The sequence below is a fragment of the Panthera onca genome, chromosome C2, assembly GCF_046562875.1.
Source record: "Panthera onca isolate mPanOnc1 chromosome C2, mPanOnc1 haplotype 2, whole genome shotgun sequence".
NCBI lineage: Eukaryota > Metazoa > Chordata > Mammalia > Carnivora > Felidae > Panthera > Panthera onca.
In genome coordinates, this window is record NC_138347.1 from 112,090,397 (window position 1) to 112,112,421 (window position 22,025).

The 22,025-nt window shown below is 38.5% G+C and overlaps 1 protein-coding gene across 3 annotated transcripts in view; it reads right to left on the reverse strand.

The window, feature by feature from the left end:
- Positions 1 to 19,711, reverse strand: part of MBNL1 (muscleblind like splicing regulator 1) — a 205,880-nt gene extending 186,169 nt beyond the window's left edge. The window contains exon 1 of one of the 3 annotated variants that reach the window (XM_060639014.2): positions 19,600 to 19,711. The gene's annotated coding sequence lies outside the window, so the exon portion shown is untranslated. The remainder of the gene's footprint in view (positions 1 to 19,599) is intronic. The other 2 variants (XM_060638997.3, XM_078432237.2) reach the window with 2 other exon arrangements.
- Between the last annotated feature and the right edge of the window lie 2,314 nt (positions 19,712 to 22,025).

Below are 22,025 nucleotides of genomic sequence, written 5' to 3' on the forward strand. Positions count from 1 at the left end.
TATAATACATATGCCACTTAATGTGTAAATCACATAGGTGTGAAAATATTATATAAAATCAACATATTTGTCTTAAAATGTTTATAAAGACTAAAGTTGGGTTTAAAATGTTAATTTGATTTGGACATGTCTCAATTAAGCTATTTTACCTAAAAGTTGAATCTAAATCTTCAATATAATTATTTTGGCATCTGGCAATAGGGCAGTATAAAACAAATACATTTCAGAATTAAAAGTTTAAAGCCACAGAATTTGAGTTGGGAATCGAGCGTTAGAGACGGTCTGGCCCTGTTCCTTTGTTAGACCAGAGAACATTGTAGAAGTAAATTGGCCCCATGACAGAGCAGAACTGGCATCAGTGTCTTCTGACTCTCTCAGACCATTTATTGTCATTGTTTTTCTTAAAAACACTGGGGCCGTAACAGTATCTAATATAGACATCATGTTTCCCCACGTTCAATGGAAAGAAGGGCCACCCTAGATTTCAGTACAATTTTCAACCTCTATTTTTTTTCCTTTTTTTCTTCTTCCTCCCATTTTTTTCCATTTTGCCTTCCTTTTTTCTATCAGAAAACACTTTTCACATAATCGTTCTGTTCCTTTCACGTATGTTGATTGAGCACCCACCATGCTAAGTCCTGTTCTGGGCAATACAGTTAGAGAAATTAGCACAGCTCAGTTACTATCCTCAAGGAATTTAGAGCCTGCTATGGGGAACCAGGCACTAAACAAGTAAAGAATAAATAGAAAGAAACAGATAAGCATAGGAAGCAATTTCAGATGAAGATAAGTGCTATGAAGTAAGAGAAAGCAGATTAATGGGATGGGGGTGCATGTTAAACAGCGTGGTCAAGGTTTGAGGTGGTCAGAGATGGGCAGAGACCTCAAGGAGGGGCAGAACATCTCGAAAGACCATTCAAAGAGGTGGAAACTGCAGGTCTAGAGTCTTGAATTCCAGGTTCACACAAAGGCTAGAAAACCAACAGTGAATAAAAATGAATGGGGTACCCAACTTCAAGGAACTTACAGTCAAGTGAGAACAATGAATGCCAATCAAATTAATCACACTCAAAATGTATAACTACAGCCATGATGCTTGCGGTCAGTAACGACTATTGAAGTGTTCCGTTGTATTAGAGGTGGGATGATGCATGATCCAAGTTTGCTTTTCACAGAAAGAACTGAAGTACTGTCCTGACTGCTATGTGGAGGCTAATGGTCTAATCCCAGAACAAGGGGCAGGAAGTGTACCACAGGGACAGCGAATGGCTGAGGGCCAGCGGAAGTGAGATACAGTAAACATTAGAATCTTACATCTCAGAGCTAAAAAGAATCTCTAAGATGACCACATCCATGCCCCCAGGGAAGTAAGATTTATAGTGGATGCGTGTGTGTGTGCATGCACGCACATGCTTTTGCTTAAAGTCAACACAGTATAGGGGCACCTGGGTGGCTCAGTCGGTTAAGCCTCTGACTTCAGCTCAGGTCATGATCTCCCAGTTCGTGGGTTCAAGCCCCACATCAGGCTCTGTGCTGACAGCTCGGAGCCTGGAGTCCGCTTAGGATTCTGTGTCTCCCTCTCTCTCTGCCCCTCCTCCCACCCCCCCCCCGCCCCGCTCACACACACACTCTCTCTCTCCCAAAAATAAAATAAAAAAATTAAAAGTCAACACAGTATAGAAAACTCAAAAGTACTGAAAATAGAATATTTTTATAAAAATCAGCAGTGATTCCAATTCCCAGAGAGAGTCACTGTAATACTGCAGTTTATTTCCTTTCAGGCTTCTCTCAACACATTTTTTACATTGATATTATACTATATATGCAACTTTGTGTTCCATTTTCTCTCCCACCTAATCTCATAGTATAACTTTATAAAACAAATGACATCTCTCATGTCATACATTTTAATGTTCATTTATCACATGAGGTAATGGGGACTGGAGAATTGCCCTTGACCAAAACCTCACAGCTAATGAGGGTTAAGACTCCTGCCCCACAGTGTAGTGTCTCACAACCTATAACCCAGATCCTGAATTAATGTGTCTAAAATTAATATATTTCTAAACATTCTACCTGGGACATACACCTGTCTTCTAATGAGAATTGTCACTAAGGAAAAGGAAATATACAACAGTGGTCTTTTAATAAATAAAGCAGTTACAAAGTAAATATGAAACAGGTAGCCAGAAAGTCAGAGTGGATATATTACTCATATATGTTTATAGGATGTAATTACATGTAATATTATGAAATGCTTTCTACCATCTCATAAAATTGTGTGTTGCAGCTTAGCCCAGAGTCCTCTTTTAAAAATAGTGCCTAATAAGTCTTATAAATGTTCTAATGTAACTATTTTTATACTGCAATCCCAACATTTCTATGTATAATAAAAGCACCTGAAAATATGCCCATTGCTTTATCTATTCCTAAATGCAAACAAATTTCTGAAAATGCCAATAGCAAGGTTGATTTTTCCTTTCCTAAATGTCTATCTATCTACGCATTTTATTTTGGACTCCTTTCTTTGGACTCCTATGAGAGTTCTCTCTGGATCTTATCCACTCCGTTTATTCCTTATTACCTGTCTTTCCTGAAATTACCTTCAGACCATTTCTCAAGAGATGTCCTAAAGGATTTTTGAAAAAGAACAACTTTTGTCACATTAATGAATGATGGGGGATTCATATTCTTTTTCTCCTTTTCCCCTCTTTGCCTTGTCCAGTAGTGTGGAAACAGAGCAGTAGTCTTACATTAATTCTAATATCCTAATGTAGGCATCAGTATGCTGGCTATTGCTCCTTAGTTCATTTAACAAATATTTATTGGGCACTGATCATATGCCAAGAGTTTGCTTGGCACTGGGGATACAGAGATTGTTAAGATTTCTTCAAGGTACTCACAGCCTAGTCTAGCTGGTTGGGGTGGGGTGGGGGGAGGCAGATGTGGGAAAAAACCTCACACTCTTGGAAAAAAGTGTAGCCAATGAAACAGTTCAATTAAATCCAACAAACCCTTCTCACCATGTGCCAGGCAGATGGTAAGGACGACCGGGCTGCACCAGGCCTCGCTCCTCACAGACTCCCAAGCAGCTGGCAAATGGTAAAATTACCTGGCACATGGTAAGTGCTTCATGGCAGAAAGAAAGAAAAGACATAGGGGCGCCTGGGTGGCTCAGTCACTTAAGTGTCCGACTTTGGCTCAGGTCATGATCTCACAGTTTGTGAGTTCAAGCCTTGCATTGGGCTCTGTGCTGACAGCTCAGCCTGGAGCCTGCTTCGGATTCTGTGCCCCCCTCTCTCTCTATCCCTCCCCTGTTCATGCTCTGTCTCTCTCAAAAATAAAAATAACCATAGGGCGCCTGGGTGGCTCTGTCGGTTAAGCATCCGACTTCGGCTCAGATCATGATCTCACGGTTCATGGGTTCAAGCCCCACGTAGGACTCTGTGCTGACAGCTCAGCCTGGAGCCTGCTTCGGATTCTGTGTCTCCCTCTCTCTCTGCCCCTCCGCCACTTGTGGTCTGTCTCTCTCCCTCTCAAAAGTAAATAAACATTAATTAAAAAAAAAAAAAAAAGGCTAGAAAAGACATAAAGGGCCGTAAGACAGACAAGCAACCTGATCGTATAAACGTCATAACAAATCGTTGCCCTGGCAATGAAAGTTTTTTTTTGTTTGTTTGTTTTTGTTTGTTTGTTTTGTTTTTTTACTGGGCGACTCAGTTGGTTGAGTGTCCGACTCTCAATTTTAGCTCAGGTCATGACCTCACAGTTTCTGAGTTCAAGCCCAGCATTGGGCTCTGTGCTGACAATGTAGAGCTTGCTTGGGATTCTCTCTCTCTCCGTCTCTCTCTGCCCCTTCTCTCTCTCTCTCTCTCTCTCTCTCTCTCTCTGAGTAAATGAATTAATTACAAGTTTTTAAAAAACAAAGTTTGTTTTTCTTCATTTTTTTTGCTGCTATTAGCTTACCAAGGTGGAGTCTAGTTCCCAAACAGCAGGCTTGCTCACCTTGCCCTCCATGAGTCCCAGGCTGGCCTTGCAACTCTCTCCTTGCTTCCCCCCAGGCCTTCAACAGGGGATCCTCAGCTAGGTGATAGGAGATTATCTGATTAAAGTCATTCACACTAAGGTGAGACTGAGGCTTAATCCTTCAAAAGTGATTGCTTTGACAAAAGATAGCCTGTTAACCCTAATGAACCGCTAACTGGCAGAGTTTAGAGGGCTCCTTTTCTCACCCTCTAAGCTGCCCACCGCCCACCCCACCATTATATCCTTCCCTCTCTATTTCCCCTCCTGAAATAAAGGAAGAAAGGAAACTAGTAAATTCAGGAACGTTAGGGACTCTAATCACACATAATGTCTCTCTGCCCTCTCCTAAGAGGCAAATGAGGTGGCATTTATAAGCCCGTCCTAGAAACGGGAAGACTGAAAGTAGGGAAGTGGTTCCTGAGTTTGGCTTCACTTTGGATCCACAGAGTACAATCCAGACCAATCAAATCAGAATTCCTGGGAGTGGCACACAAGCATCAGTACTTTTTTTTTTAAGTTCCTCGGATGATTCCAATGTGCAGCCAAGGTTTCCTCCCACTGAGCTAGAGTTTAGGAAATGAAATTATCCAGAATCAGCGGCAATCCATTGACCTGCTCCATTTTCTTCCTTTGGTGAATAAGGTCTATTTGGCACAAAAGAAACAATGTTCTCTCCAGGAGACTCTGTTTCAAATAGTTAGCTTTGGGCAAACTGGTGCACATAGGCATCTAGATACGTGGGCATCAGGACTGGTTGCCGAGAGCTTGTACAGCTTTGCCATGTACCTGATGGGACACGGGGCTTCTCACGCAAACTAAATACGTTTCACCTTATACCAGGTAAGCATCAGTGGTTGTCCGTGTGCTTAAAAACAAATGAGATATAGTCAAGTCCACACAGAACATAACCCTACATGTTCTATAATGCTTAGGTTGCTGTTTGCTTAAAGTTCCATATCCTGTCTCTTCCTAAGAAATTGTGATCATGAGCGCCCCTTGAGAATGACATTAGGGCCACTGAGAGATCAAAAGTGCCCTAGGCCACTTCCTTTCGGATTTATTAATATTAAACTATAGAATATGTATGTGTGTGTGTGCATATCACATAAAAGTGTGCATATATACATATATGTGTATATAGGTATATCTGTATGTATAACTTTCTCGAAAATAAAAAGTTTTACAAATTCTTATCTATTTTATGAGTTCATTCAACAAAATAACATGGTTAAATCATAAATACAAATACATTAATAGGACATTTCTCATTTGCAGATAACATTAGAAGTCCTAATTTATGGTGTTTGTGAATGTGCCATTGGTCCCAATGGCCACACCTGGGTGGCTCTGAATGCCCATATTTCTGCCACAGCCTTAGCAATGAGGAACTACTGACAGGACCTGATCCCATTGAGCCTTCCCAGTACTGATGTATTTTTAGACAATGTTGAACGTTCTTTTCCCTTTTCAAACATTTCTGACCGTAGGTCACCAGCTCACCAGTAACTGCTGCATTTTCACTGTCTTTTTGCTGTCAATTTTCCTACCCAGTTCACAAATAGTCATTGAGCACCTAGCATAATTCCAGCCTTTCCTAGAATCTGAGGCTATAGAAGGAGCAAAACTAGACCTCAAAACCCTTGAAACATGCAGTCCAGCAGGATATAGCTATGCAATAGTAAATAATTGTAATCAGTTAAGTAAATAACATAAATGCGCAAAGTGTAGCGTAAGGGAATGAGAGTGTGAACAGGTGAACCTAACTCAAAAGGTAGACAATTATCATTACCTTTATGATCTCTTTCTTTTTTCATGCAATTCAAATGTCTAGAATTACAGCCATGTGAGAACCACCACAGTACTTAAACTGGATGTCTTCAGTGCCTTTTAATTTGCAAGACAGGATTCTATTACTAGTTGCATGAAATAGTGACCCTTTTTCTGTTAAGATGCAGGATGTCTACCACACAGCCCCCCAAGGGCAAGGTTTGGAGCAATCTGTGACTGAGCATTACTACGCCACCCTGGCTGTTCTTTGGTGTTTATTGCCCATTTCCTGGGTTTAATCTGTTAAGGTTATGACATCTCCAAGACAAAGCCAGCTTCTCTCTCATACTTTCAGAGAGTAGAGCATGTCAGCTTTGGAATTAATATATGAAAATCCAAATGTATTATCTTTTGTCAGAGTTAAAAGATCTTTTTAAATCTTTGTTCCTGGATGCAAAATTATTATTTTTTTCCGTTCCTGAATATAATAGGTAGCATGTGCTTTCACAAAATAACGTATCAAGTGCCTTTAATAGGAGTTTATTAATTCTGTTCGGGAGCCATTGTAAAGATGTTTATGCATGATTATTCTAGACTAGCAATAGAGCAGTAGTCTGTAACTCCTACCCACATGCTACTCCCATGCACAGTGTAACTTCCTTCTATAGCTTCAAGACTCCCACGTTCCTACAAAAGCTCTTTCCTACCTGTCACTTAGTCTTCACAATTAAATAAAGAACAAGTTAACTGTTTAAAGAGGCTGGCCACACTGGGCCTCTCTTTTCATGAAGTCATTCTTCTCTGAAGATACTCCAAATTATAGACTTAGCCAGAACAGTTTTTTTCCTCTTTGAGGACTTTGAAGTCTGTTTCTTCTTACGATATTCTGGTAGGTCTGTCATAGAAGAAACTGTAAATAGTTGGTCAGGTTCCCTAAATACCACGAGCTCTATGTGAGCCTTGGGAGGTGTTAACTTTGTTAGATTAGACTTGAACTTGTGGAAAAGGGCGCATCTGGCACCAAATATCCAACTTGTTTGAGATAGCCAAAATTAATTATTAAGAAAAAGGAGTGCATGGATGACACTTGGTACAAGTCTGGATAGTTTCCTTACTGTGATGCAAGAAGCCAGCTGAACTAAATCTATTTCATTTATGACTAAATTACCAGGTGACTAGGGGTAAAACACTGTCTCCTTTGGTGTTATTGGCAATAGGTATTCCTGTGCCAAATATGACACATGGGCCAGCTTCCAATGGCAAGAGTCATGCCTGCTACAACCTTGTCCTTCTGCCCATATTGTTGGCTGCTCTTGGAAAAAGCATAGTCACCTCTCCCCCACCCCGACTGGTACAATGGCCTATGTACGCACCTCACTTTTTAGAAGAATTAGGTTAAAAAATAAGGGGCTGTTACTTCAAAGGCTGTTGTTCTGCACATGCATGCCTTGGCTTCTATGAAATAAAGACGGTCTTTGGAGTCTGTCATTAGGCACATATTTCTAATCAATCTCTTCAACTCTTAGTCTTCCACTAACTTAAATTATCTCCCTCATAGAATTGTGATAATGATTTCATGGGAATTGACCTAACAGAGGTCACAGCATTATTATTATTTTAAATGGGATATTTAATATTAATAATATTTTATATTATTTTAAATTGTGTGTGTGGGGGGGGGGGTTGTTTTTTATTTTTGAGAGAAAGAGAGACCATGAACAGGGGAGGGGCAGAGAGAGAGGGAGACACAGAATCCAAAGCAGGCTCCAGGCTCTAAGCTGTCATTACAGAGCCCAATGCAGGGCTCAAACTCACTCACCATGAGATCATGATCTGAGCCAAAGTCAGACACTTAATGGACTGAGCCACCCAGGCGCCCCCAAAAAACATAGGCTATTTTAAAAATAAGCTCATGTTAAACGGCAGATTTCTTCAAGATATGAAGATTAAAATCAAATTACGAGTTTAAGAAATGTACAGCTATTGTTTATAAGATAAAAGACAAATCCTCTTAGAGTTTTTTGAATGGACAGGTAGGATGTAATCAAAAGGGAATCCAAGATGTTCCCTGGAGTGATAAACAGGCACTTTTCAAACATCACTTTTAATTGACCAGAGCACATCTTTCTTTTGTCCAACTTTCCCCACCCACTTTACAAGAAAAAAAAAAAAGAAAAAGACAACATGGGAAGGACAAGCCAAGCCAAGTAAAAGGCATCTTCCACTTTAAAAAAGAGTACATAATGCACAGTTGCATGGAAACCACATCCTTTGGAACCATATGTGATTTTTTTTTTTATGCAGTCAGAGCTGTTGCCACGGGATAAAAATTTAGTTGTCTACTTGCTTCATTTAAGTAACACAAGTCAAGAGATTGTTCCAAGCATAGCTTCCCTCTTTTTCAGCTTTTACTCTTTCCTCGCTGAAAAAATGTATCTCTCAATTTCGTCAGAACAAACACCCTCAGAACTTTAAGCGGAGAACATAATGATTTTGTGTTGCTAAGTACTATTTAGTAACAAAGGTTTGGGCCACAGGAATGATGACATCACCCACAGAAAGAGGAACATTTACACTTTTGAAAGAGATTCTTTTCCAATGTGATGGGTCACCAACCAGAGGAACAAAGCCAAATAAGGCAGGAGGAGAGGCCTCCTGGTTCTGGAGAAGGCATCTTTAGCATCCAATTCTGGAATCATGCCCCAAACCCACATGCTCTTCTACGCTCCCCTTCTGCATCTAGTTCATGTCAACAAATGTGTACTATTATTATTGTAAAAAGCCTGGTACTCTCATACTTCAATATATTTGCTTCTTAACTAATCTGTCCACCTATGGGCAGCAGGTCAGGAAGCGGCTTCATGTTTCAGGGGTGTTCCCTAAATATTCACACACTGCAGATATTCATGCATTTACACACGCGTGCAGTTGGAAACCACACACCATCTCACACTTTGCAATAATCCAACAATACGGTGAGTCATCATACCCACATATTTACATGATTCAATGGACTGCATGGCTTAAATAGCACACAAGTCACCTGTGCTCCTCCATACTTCCCAATACCACCAACAAAATAGTTTTCTCTTTGGGCATTGACAGGAACACTCATAAGTCAGCTTGTGGCTCCTACAATATCATGTCTGCCTGCCTTGGGGAAACTATGACTGTGTTCCTCTCTACCCCACCCATTGTCATCCTTCTAGCCACACCCAGTCCAATGCCACGGGTAGATTTTTTTCATTGTCATCTCTTAACACAAACAGCCATACTCGTTGTCATTAACTTCTTAAGTATGTGGGGAGGCCATTTGTTCTTGTCCCTAATAAATATTAGGTCTGTTTAAATAATACTAATACTAATACTAATACTAATACTAATACTAATACGAAGAAGGAGAAGGAAAAGGAAGGAGAGGGTGAGAGGGAGGAGGAGGAGGAGGAAGAGGAGGAGGAGAAGTCCTTTTTAGTAAGATATTCTATATTCCTTTCCCAAATCATATTCAACCACCCAACTCCCCCTGCAAAAGTTGTATCCATCTAATTCTGGGATTTAAAAGGTAATAATTGGATGATTTAGATCTCTTGGGATAATAAAAATAAATCAGAGGAAATTTATAATTATTCTGGAAATGCAGAGTAAGTAATCGCTACTTATAATAGGAATTGGTTGATGTTGTAAGGGTCCCTACCATCACTGGTGCTGGGATTTGAGAAGAATAAATAGGAGAACATCTGTTGTCTTCAGAGACTAGAAAACAGCCTTTTCTCTAGTCTTTTCTGCTTCTTATCCATGCAGAAACTAACGTGCCTGGTGACCCCATTACCAGACATCAGGGTACCTGTTTTCAATGGCCATGACGAAGGTCAGTTATTCCATAAGAATTTTACTGAAAAATCTGAAATTGACACATTTAAATAATATTTAAGCCCTTTCACTTTCATCAAACCCATACCAATTATAAAAATGAGAAGGCAAGGGGCGGCTGGGTGGCTCAGTCGGTTCAGCGTCCGACTTCGGCTCAGGTCATGATCTCGCTGTTCGTGAGTTCGAGCCCCGTGTCAGGCTCTGTGCTGACAGCTCAGAGCCTGGAGCCTGCTTCCGATTCTCTGTCTCCCTCTCTCTCTGACCCTCCCCCGTTCATGTTCTGTCTCTCTCTGTCTCAAAAATAAATAAACGTTAAAAAAATTTTTTTTTTAAAAATGAGAAGGCAAGAAAATGTAGTTAACCTCTGAAGATAAACTCAGCTTATTGAAATTTATCTAAATATAATAATTTACCACCTAAGAAAGCTTTTGCCCTATGTAGTAATCCCTGCTTCTCTTCAAGCAACAGTTTTTCTTGGCCTATGTTAAACACAGAGAGTGAATGGGTCACCCGTTGCACTCATTTCCCAAGTACACACACATGCATGTCTGCAAATATTTGCTCGCAGTGTACAACTCCTTGCCTTAGCCTACAACCTAAGGAACCTGGCCTTTTTTCAGCCCCAGCTTCTTAGTATCATCTCTCACTACCCCCATGTGACCTGGACTCCTCCTTTCTGCTTCTCAGATATGCCAAACTCATTCCTGCCTCCTCTGCACTCGCCCAGCACTCTTCCCAGGGTCCTCTGCATGGCACTCTCAAAGTCCCCATCATTCAGGTCTTAGCTTAAATATATCCCTTTTGGAGAGGCCACCTGGAAGGCCAGCTAGGTACAGGAACTTTGCTTCTCTGCCTGTCTATCCTTTTACTTTGTTGAATGGTCTTCATGCTGCTATCTAGCATCATCGAAATTCCCTTCGTAAACATTTACTTGTTTACCGGCTTAGTCATTGTCTTGCCTCCCACTGGACTGAACCTCAGCTCCTTCAGGTAGAAATTTGGGCTTGGTCATCACTGTTTTCCTAGCATCTAGATGAGTTCTTCATGCATAATTCTTGATAGATGAATACATGAATAAATGCACTTCAAAATGGAAACAGAGGCCTCTCACAAGAATTAAAATTGTCTCTTCGCATAACCCACTTCTTGAGAAGAACCACAAAGGCAGGGTCACCACATCCCTCCTCTGGGAGGACCATAGAATAGAAAATAAAAAGTGGCTCAGTATAAATACCAGGGGCAGTATGTGAACATGGTAAAGATCCATTGTGGAGACAGACACACCGGGACCAATTTTGTGACCATTATCAAACTCTCTCTGAACCTGTCTTTTTTCCCCCCTTAAATCTGTAAAATAGTACTAGGGGTACTTATTTCACAGAGTCTATGAGGGTTTTAAATTCGTTAGTTAATCCTGTGAAGCACAATGGTATTAAATACAATGGCATTTTAAAAATGGCACTAAAACCTGGTACTAAAAATGATACGCAATGGTGCTAAAAACGAGTACTAAAAACTATAATAGTAAAGCTATTATTATTAACATTATCATCATCATCACCACCACCACCATCATCATCATTATTTAGGACCTAATAATCTCAAGAACCAAGTCATAGGTTTATAACCTTAAACTTGATATGTTGGATACACACACAAAACAACTCCAAACAATATTCCTAAAATAGCCTTTAAAATCCACTCCAAGATCAAAAAATAGAACCAGCAAATAATTACACAACAGTATGTGAACTATATGCATAGCCATGAGGCCAGAACAGGCAGATGGTGAATCAGGAAAGAATTCTGGAAGGAGATTGGTCTTCCATCTGGCTTGAGGGAAGCGATGAACCCTAGCTGGCAAGGAAGGGTGGGCACATGTGTTCCTTGGGGGTGAGGGCAGAGGCAGAACCAGTGCAAAGGCAGTGGGGCGGCAATGCAGAGTGACTGCCCCCAGGATTCTAAGAGATTAGTGGCACCCACTGTGAACCAGTCTCTTTTTAGCTCCATGGAAGAGAGCCAGTGCACACAAAAAAGAGAACTTCTCGGTCTATTTGTTGTCCCCAGGGACCACTTCTTTTGTGTCAGTTCCTTTCACTCAGTGCTAACAGAAGTATCCCACCTGACAATCGCATGGCAGTTTAGAACACTACGGTAATCATGGCCTCCTCCACATGACCTTGGGAGATAGCGGTTATTTTTATCATGCTTGTTTTATTTGTATCTAAGGTTCAAAACTGTTGAGGCCTTTTGCTTAATCATCATTTGAAGACCTAATATGTTTCAGGGATTCTTCTAGACACCGAGGATATAATATGAACAAAACAGACCAAACCCTACCCTCATGGAACTTACCTGTCAGTGGGAGGAACAGGGAATAAATAATTAAACAAAGAAACAAAGGTTTTGTGTGGTATTAAGTGCTATCAAGAAAATTAAAAGGGGGTAAAAGGACACAGTGACTGGGTTAGGGACACTATAATAAAATATTTAGTTGGTCATGGAAGACATCCTTTAGGAGGATCATCTGAACATCTAAAGAAGGAAGAGTTGTGAACATCTGAACATCTAAAGAAGGAAGAGTTCCCCACAGTAATGTGTGGGAAGAACATGCCAAGAGAGGGAAGAGCATGTGCAAAGTCCCTGAGTCAGGAATGAGTTTAGGAAGCTCCAGAAGCAAAATAAGGAGTGGAGCCAGAGCATCATGAATGACGGGATAAGAGGAAGGATGTGAGGGAGGAGATGTAAGTAGAGGATAATACATATAAGCAATAGTGAGGAATTTGGATTTTTTTTTCATAATTAAAATAGGAATCCATTGAAGAATTTTGAGCAGGGAGTCACAGGATTTGACTTCTATTTTAAAAGGTCATGCTGGTAGGGATGCGAGAGTAGAAAAAGATCTCACAGTTGTGCAATCGAGCCCCGCGTTGGGCTCTACCCTGGGCACGGAGCCTGCTTGAGATTCTCTCTATCTCCCTCTCCCGCTGCCCCTTCACCACTTGTGCAAGCTCTCTGTCTTGACAGAGAGAGTAGAAAAAGAGAGAAACGTCCAGAACAGAGATGATAGTGTCTTTCACTGTGCTCGAAATGGTGGAAGGGGTGAGCCTGGTCAATGTTGGAATATATTTTGGAAACAGAACTGACAAGCTTGCTGATAAGTAGGATGCAGGTGAAGGAAAGAAAGAAACCAGTGACACTTTTGACCTGGATAACTGGGTATAAGATCATGTCATTTACTAACCAAATAAGACTGGCATGGAGCAGAGAGAAGGGTGGGCAATGAGGGGCTTTATTTTGAACGTGTTAACTTTAAGATGCCTATTAACATCTGAGGTTTAATAATCACTTTGAGGTATGAGTTCATAAGCTGGCAAAATTTAAGGAGGTATAACTTTTTTTTTTAATTTAAAGTTATGGGGTTAGATATCTGGAGAGAGAAGTAACCATCCAAGATTCACAGGCAGTAAGTGACAGAATGGAAATTGAAAATGAGTCTTGGCACTCATCAACTCTCTCTTCCTACCACAAATATCAGGATGTGTCCATCATTATGAGGAGAATATGGGAGAGTACAAGGGACAGGAATGTTCTAGAATGACTCATAGAAGAGGGTGAGAATTTTTCCAGTGCTTATGGACTATACAAATTCATGGTTGCTTCTTTCCTTGCCTATTTTTCTGTAAGTGTGATGCTATATGCACAGTTAATTTTAAAAATCCATTCTGGAATAATAAATTCATAAGGTTGACCAAAGACCACTGGTACTTACTTTCTTTATGGAAATTACCACTTTTTGGAATACGTGACAGATAATTAGCTTCAGACTAAATGTAGATTAAACAGAATTGAAATATAAAGCTAAAAGTTTAACCAATAACTCACACAGGTATTTCTGAGTTGTATCATAACATTTGAAATAGGACCATCAGGTTTGTTTAACAGAAATGGCTTGGGCAAGAGGCACTTAATCTCCATGGCTAGGAAAAACAATTAAAAGTCAATCAAGTAAAAAATAAAATTAAACCAATAAGAATGCAAAGGGAAAAAATTCTAAAACTGGAAACAAACAGAAACAAATCAATCTAATTGTATTTCAGATGAATACTATGATAACCTGAAATGGAAAGAAAGAAAACGTGTGAGGGATGGAGGGAAGAGGGAAGGAAGGAAGAAAGGAATTCATCCAAGTAACTAATAAACACAGTGTTTGGTGGGGAATGAGTGTGTGGAGGGAGAAGGTGCACACAAACCCTGAATTCTTTTTGGTGGGTTTATTGTAGTGATTTGGGTAAATTAATTCTTAAATTATTTAACAATTTTCTATTTATTTTTGAAAGAGAGAGAGAGAGAGAGAGAGAGAGAGACAGAGCATGAGCAGGGAAGGGACAGAGAGAGAGGGAGACCCAGAATTCAAAGCAGGTTCCAGTCTCTGAGCTGTCAGCACAGAGCCCAATGTGGGGCTTGAACTCACGAGCCAAGATATCATGATCTGAGCCAAAGTGGGAAGCTTAACCGACTGAGTCACCCAGGTGCCTCTTAGATGCTTTATAGAATTGAGTAAATGAGTAAACACGTTGATGTTCAGATCCAGGGCTCACACTGTGGAAGAAGGGACACACAAACATGGCATAGGTGAGGGCAAAAAGGAACCTTCTGGGAATGGATTGGAATTGGAAATAGCAGGTGAATGCAGGATGTCCAAAACATATGTGTATGGATATAAATTTTTATGAATGCATGCATATGCATTTTTGTATGCATACTTGTATGTTTGTGTCTGTATGTGTGTATTTGCATTAATATATTTTTGCTGGAAGGGTCAAAAAAGAAAAGCACTCCAGTGGCAGTGAGAATACCTAACCCAGATTTGGCCTTTTAGACCATTTTCCATTAAAAGAAATGAGAAATGAATGATTCCAGGGTTGGGATGTGCTAGGTACCAGATTAGCCTAGAACATCTTTTTATGCCAGAAAGTAAGAAAGTGCGTACTAATACGAGGGAAGCTGGCCACAGGGACATAGAAACCAGAATAAAGAGTCTTCATTGGTCAGATGTGGACAATTTGAGCACCATAACAATTAAGGCAGTAAGGAATTATAACCCATTGGAAAGACAAAATTTCCTGAGTTAATATCGGGAACAGATATACAAATTAGTAATTAAATACAGGAGAGAGGGGAGATTTTGCTTACATTAGAGTACAAAAGGCTGACTGAAACGTGCCGGGAGTGTTGGAGCTGGAAAATAGTGATTTTATAACTGTAATGCATTACAGTCAAGACTGCATCAGATGAGAACATCAATTAATATTAACCCAAGAGGAAATTTTTCATGAGGAGTTGTCATTACAATGTGGAGAAATTAGGCAACACTTTGACATCTCAACCAAAATTAACAATACCATTGGCGGATAGATGAGCATCCTGTGACCCTAGGTATCATCACCTGTGCAGTATTCTAGCAAACACTGCAAAACCACAATCTAATTGTGAGGAAACGTCAGACAAATACAAAATGAGCAACACGGTTAAAAAGAAAAAAAGAGGGGTGCCTGGGTGGCTCAGTCGGTTGAGCGTCCGACTTCCGCTCAGGTTAGGATCTCGCAGTTTGTGAGTTCGAGCCCCGTGTTGGACTCTGTGCTGACAGCTCAGAGCCTGGAGCCTGTTTCAGATTCTGTGTCTCCCTGTCTCTGCCCCTTCCCTGCTCATGCTTTGTCTCTCAAAAATGAATAAATGTTAAAAAAAGAAAAAAAAAGAGTTGGTGGGTAGACTTTAAGGTTTTAATTTTATAAAAGACAAAGAAATGATGTGGAAATGTTCCAGATTAATGGAGGCTAAAGAGACATCGCAAATAAATGTAACACATGACTCTAAACTGGATGCTTTACTGGAGGGGGAAAATTATAAAGGACATTATTAGATAAATAGCAAATTGTAATATGGGCCAATAATAGATAAAAGTATGGTATCAATGTAAATTTATGAAATGGATATTGCAACCATTACATAAGAGACTACTTCTATATTTAGTAATTACAAGCTGAAGTTAAGGGTCATGTTTTTTATAACTTACCCTCAAGTGGTTCAGGAAAGAAAAAATGGAGACAGAAAGATATGGAGAGAGAAAGAATGAAGCAACTATGCTTCATTCATTCATAAGCAAATTATGAAGCAACTAGAGTAAAATATTAAGATTAGGCAAACCTGGGTAAGGGTATATAGGTGTCCACTATACAATTCTTATTTTTACAATTCTTTTGAGCTTGAAATTATTTCTCAATACAAAAATTAAGTAAACGAAGTATAATAAGCATTTCTAGTGAGCATTTAAAAACTCCAATGGCATTAGATATATGATTTTTACTCAGAAGGCAGCCTAATTGTCTAGACGATGTTCCTGCCTCTCCTCTAATTCAGATCTGTTCACCAACACAGGAAGAGCATAAAGCATTCTGCTTCAATTTTTTTTCTTATGCAAAGTGAAAACAAATTGAACTGAGGTATGCTTAAAGAAAAACGCTGCTAATTTATTTTTTTTTTCCAGAATCAGAACTGTGGTGATTTTTTTCAAGATCATATTACTATTTGTTTGTTTCCAAAGTGAAAAGAATTTTTAGACTGTGATAACCACTAAATGTGGAAAAAACTGAGAACGTACAATTAATTTCTAAAAAAATGAGCTGGGACATTTTATACTAGTTCATGGAGTAAGAACAGTAATCTAACTTCATTTCTGCTTCACTGTCCATGGTTCCATTATGAATTAATGGTTTTAATGCTATTTTTCTTTAAATTTGCATTTAAAAATACAAATTTATTGTTTTCCGTAGCAATACTGGAGAATGTAAGCCCATTTTGCACACATGTAGAAAGATGAAAAGACAAAGCTGGAAAGTATTTAGAAGACATCAAATCTAAATGCCTATTTCTAGTTCATATAACATCATAAAAATATCACTGATGTTAGGGAAGCATTGGCAATGTAATAGTAATTCTCAAACAACACATAATTTACGCTCTAAAGATTTAAGCATTAAACAGTGTTTTTATTTTCTAGAATGCAGATGTATAAATTAGACCACATATAATGCTTCTTTTTTAAAGGAAATACTCAGAAATATAAAAGAATTTGCCTTTATTCTTTATATTTGCAGAGATTCTTTCTTGTGTGGAAATGAGATTCATATTCCCTCTTACAATCATATGTACTTCCAAAGCACATATTTTTGGGAACATAATAATTTTCCCATATAACACATCTTTTCATTAATAGAAGAAATATGAATATGGTACATGTGGCACTTATTTGGAAGTCCCATCCAGTAAAAATAAATAGAAAATCAATGGATGTAAGTGGACACAATTTGCTTTTAAAAAGGCTGAAAAAGCCATATTATCCAGATTTAGAGGATTTTTGTTTCTGAATCCAAAACACGCCATCCCTCTGAGTCTGCCCTCAAACTATAATCTTTCCAGCAAAAAGCTCTCATCTTTACTTTTGCAAATGAGACAATGGCCAAAAAACAAAGAAACAAAAAACAAAAAAACAAAAAACAAAAAAAAGGAAAACTAACCAAACAAGGGCATCAATGTTTCAAAAGTTCTTTTGGGAGTCCGGTCATCTATGTTAAGAACAAATAGCCTTATTGTTTCAAAGCGAAATTATTATTTGAAAGGTAACATATTAGTGAGGTGGGATAGAGCCCTCTAGAAATAGGTCATTCTCTTGCCCAGGTGGGCGGCTTTAGAAAGTTCCCACTGTGAAGGAGGGGACAGACACCCAACAAAACTGTGAGATTCGTTGGATCAACCCTGGATGGCAGCAGTCTGACAGACACCCAGCAAGAACACGCACACATCATATAGACAACCACGTCTTATTAAGACAGATACAAAATTTTGCAGCGCTATACAGCAGTCATCCAGCTTCAACTTTATGATTCAGTGAAGATTTATGTCTCAGTGTGTCATATGAATGTAATCTTAACGAAACACAGTACAATTTATGTCTGTAGTTGAAAAGTAAAAATTTATGTAATAAATTACTTACAATATTATATCAGTTTCACTTTAAAAATGTGGATTGGGGGGGGTCTTAATGCTTTTTCTTATGACACCATGTGAAATAAAAAGCCTATGCAATGCATCTTGCTGTTCTCCCAATAATGACAAGACCTTCTCCTTTAACAAACCATATAGCTCATGGAAACTCAGCCAGGTAGCACTCATTTTTTTTTTTTTTTTTTTGGTACATATAATTTTGTCATGGAGCAAATTCTAAACTTAATCTCCATAATCTAGAACTAGACGGTTCATTCGGAGACTAAGAGTTCCCAACAAACACAACCACCACAACAGCAACACATCCATCACGCCAGCTAGATAGAATTTTCTCTACTTCTTTGGCCTTCATTTGCCAGTCTGAATTACAGTGTTGATCAATCTAGATCATAATTTCCTTGACTATGTTTTTGCTTGGTTGGTATCAGCTATTCAGTGTAACACCACACTACGTACAACAAACCCACAACACTTAATAGCTTATGATATCAAAATATCTCATATTTAAAATTCCAGACATTTAAGAATACTTCCATCATTTATTTTTAAAGAGAGGGGCATTAGATGTGGTGTTGTTGCAAAGGACACAACCAAGTTCTGATGGAAATAGTTGTGTGTAACTAGCGTGTGATACATAAAGAAGGACGTGCACAATTTTAATGGATTTCTCACAACTATCAATTTGATGGTAAATTTTTGATCTGGTTAAGAATGTCAAACTTGAGTCAACAGTTCGTTTCCTGAATTTCTAACACTAACAATCTGTTCTTCTCTCTATAATCGAAAGACAGTGACTCCTGTCACAGCACATGGCATGAAAATAATTAAAAAAAAAAAAACAACACCTTATTTTCTAGGTAATGTAATAGAACCAGCGTGACAGCATCGTTTACCCAAATTGATTAAAATTAAATCCATTAATTTATGGAACAATGTGGACTTTCTTTTTCAGAAGCCACCTGATTAATTAAGAAAGCAAACCAAATTAAGTAAGCATTCAAATATATTATTTGCTTAAAAAAGATTTACAAATCGCTGCGTGATAAATGTAATTATATTAAATAGTTAATATGCATATATATTACTCTGGCTTGGCACAAATAAAAAAATTCTGTTGGATTTAGATTACTTTAGAATTTCCTAATGAAATTAGTTTCAGCTTATTTTGATCTGCAATTACGAATTCAAAGGGTTTGACTTTTAGTTTTTACTCCACTTTTAAGCATTATAACTGGGAATTAATCTTAAGACAAACATAAATTTCTAAAATTTGATTTACTTATTTACTTTTTTAAATACTACTATCTACAGTACGAATTGCTTTTTTCCTAAGTATTTAAATATCATCATAATGTGATGATATGAAAGATAAGACTGAAATGTCACATTTTAAATAATTCTCTATATTTTCACAGTGGGTAGAAAAAATGCAAAAATATCTTTATCCTGGAAAATGTCCAACTAATACTATGCAAAATTAACAAATGTAACTAGGATAACTTACAAATGTTAGGAATTTACTAGAGCTAAGGGAAGAAAAAGTTCTCAAAATTTACATTAGTATGAAAGTTCTTTTGGCACTAAATTGTGTACAAAATTATGAAAATAAATAATTTTTTTTTTTACTTTTCAGTTAAAATAATTTGGAGATCAATAAGAACTTCAAAATCTTCCAGCTTTTTAAAAGGTTGAATGTGCGGTTGAAGCTGTAAATTTACTAAAGTTTTTCATTTAAAATATGGACTATTTCCGTAAGAATTGTCAGATTAAGCTAACCTATTTTATAATGCAGCCAACATTTAAATTGTTATTACATAAACAGCAATCCAAATAATAAAAATAAAAAATAGCAAGTTAACACTTTCTTCTTACCGCTGTGTTATTTTCAGTTGCTTGTTAAGCTCCTTAAATAGTTGAGTTAACCACCATCTGAAAGGGCTCTGACTCTCTGCTTAGCTCTTTTTAGTCATTTTTTTTTTCTCTCTGCAAAAGGACAGTCTACCAAAAGAGGAAGTTGTGAAACACCAGAGTCATTTTGCTTTATACATTCTATGGAGAATGGAGTTATTCACAAACGTCACATTTGGAATCATGGTAACAGACTATAATTTGTGTGTGTATTCATATATAATTAACATATACACAAATGTATATGTGTGAGCAAGTTTTTGAAAAGTTAAGCTATTGAAATCTATACTTGATTATGTAATGCTCATTTACATAAGGAAACATCTCCTCTGTGGCCAAAAGATAATCATAGAAAAACAAAATTCTGCTCTATGCAGACAAAAACTGTCAAGCTGATACATGAGGAATTAACTTGCTTTTATAAGGCTAATTAATTTAAACTCTTCAGAGTATGACCTAAATGCTAATCTGACTGCAGACATATTGTACAAAGAAAGAAAGAAAGAAAAAAAAAAACTTCAGTAAACGGACTTTTTTCCTGGAATCTGGGTAGTGGTTTTTTACCTACAGGCCTTAAACTTCCTTTCTCATGAATAGCTGCCTGTTACATGCAGATAAAGAATTGCAAAACTGAAACTGTTGCTTATCCATAAGCTATGGTCTGTCTAAAGTTCGGCCACAAGAATAAAAAACAGGTGCTGGTCCTGCAATGCTGAACATCACTGGTTAAGTTTCTAACAGGTTGGAACGCTAATTGAAAATATTTACGGGGTAGTAGGGACAACGGTAGAAAAAGGACATAAAAACAGTTGATCAAGGCCAATACTCCCGTCAACTTCAAATAGAACGAAATACTCATACACATTCTTCTCGCAGGTTACTGAATAATGGAAGCAAATGAATAGCCGCAATTTGTATGTGGCAGCCCCTCCCACCCTCCCTTGCTGTTGGGGAAGGGAAGAGGAAGCGGCTGGCGGATTGCAAGAATAACTGTAAATTGTCAAACCTCCACACGCTGCAAGAACCACGTTCTGGACTTTGGAAACTATCATGCTCTCAGGGTATGCTTTTTAATTAACCATAGTTTCGAAAGGGCAGTAAAGAGCAATTAGGGGATGATTAAAAATGGAAACGTTTTTCCATTTCACCTAAACTCCTGATTGATGTGAATTTGCAGGAAGTAAAAATAAAACAACAAACAATATTAACAAAGCTGCCACCACAACAGCAGCAAAACGCCAGAGTGTCATCAATATAAAATTTGATTTGAATTCTTTAGTGAGATACTTACAAGAAAATCCTTGAAGAAAAAGTTACTCATGTGATTAATATTGCTTAGATTCTAAGTGTTTTGAAAACTGTTCAATATGATCGTACTTGAGTTCTGTTATAAACCATGAGGCCCATCTGCCCAACAAAGACCCAGGCTCGCTATTGAAGCGTAGTGCTGACGTCCGCAGATGATTTTAATGTCCTTGCCCAGTATTTGTGTTCCTTTTACCTGGATGGTGGATGTGGATTTCTATTTCTCTAATTATGCTCAAGGGTCCATCTTAAACAGCTCTCCTCTGACTACCCCTCCCTATTACTTTCCCATTTGAAAAAGTTGTCATTGACTTCCTTGAAGTCCTGGGGGGGGTGTGTGTGTGCGCGCGCGCGCACGCGCGCGCACGCACATATACTTGTGTATATTGTGTTTGTGTATGCTTATGGTGGAATATACATAAAATAGACAATTTTTATCTTTTTTAAAATTTTATTTTAGATAGAGAGCACAAATGGAAGGGAGGGATAGAGGGAGAGACAGAATCCCAAATAGGCTCTCTGCTTGAGCCCAACAGGGCTCAGCAACACAGGGCTCAATCTCATGACCCTGGGATCATGGCCTGAACCAAAATCAAGCATCGGATGCTCATCTGACCAAGCCACCCAGGAGCCCTGACAATTTTTATCATTTTCATGTGTATCGTCCAGAGGCATTAAGTATATGACATTATTGTATGACCATCACCACTATCCATCTCTAGATTTTTTCATCCTCCCAAACTGAAACTCTATACAATAACTCTACTGTTATTAAACAATAACTTCCCATTCCTCTTCTCTCCCAACCCCCAACCAGTCCCTGGAAGCCACCATTCTACTTTCTGTCTCTACGAATTTGACTTCTCTAGATACCTCATATAAGTGGAATCTAGGACATTGGTCCTTGTGGCTGGCTTATCTCACTTAGGTGGACCCAGGTTGTAGCATCTGTGTGAATTTTCTTCCTTCTCAAGGCTGAATAATATTCCATTATATGTATACATCATCTCTTATTTATTTATTCATCCTTCGATGGGCATCTGTGTTTGTAGCCACCTTTTGGCTCTTGTGAATAATCCTGCTAT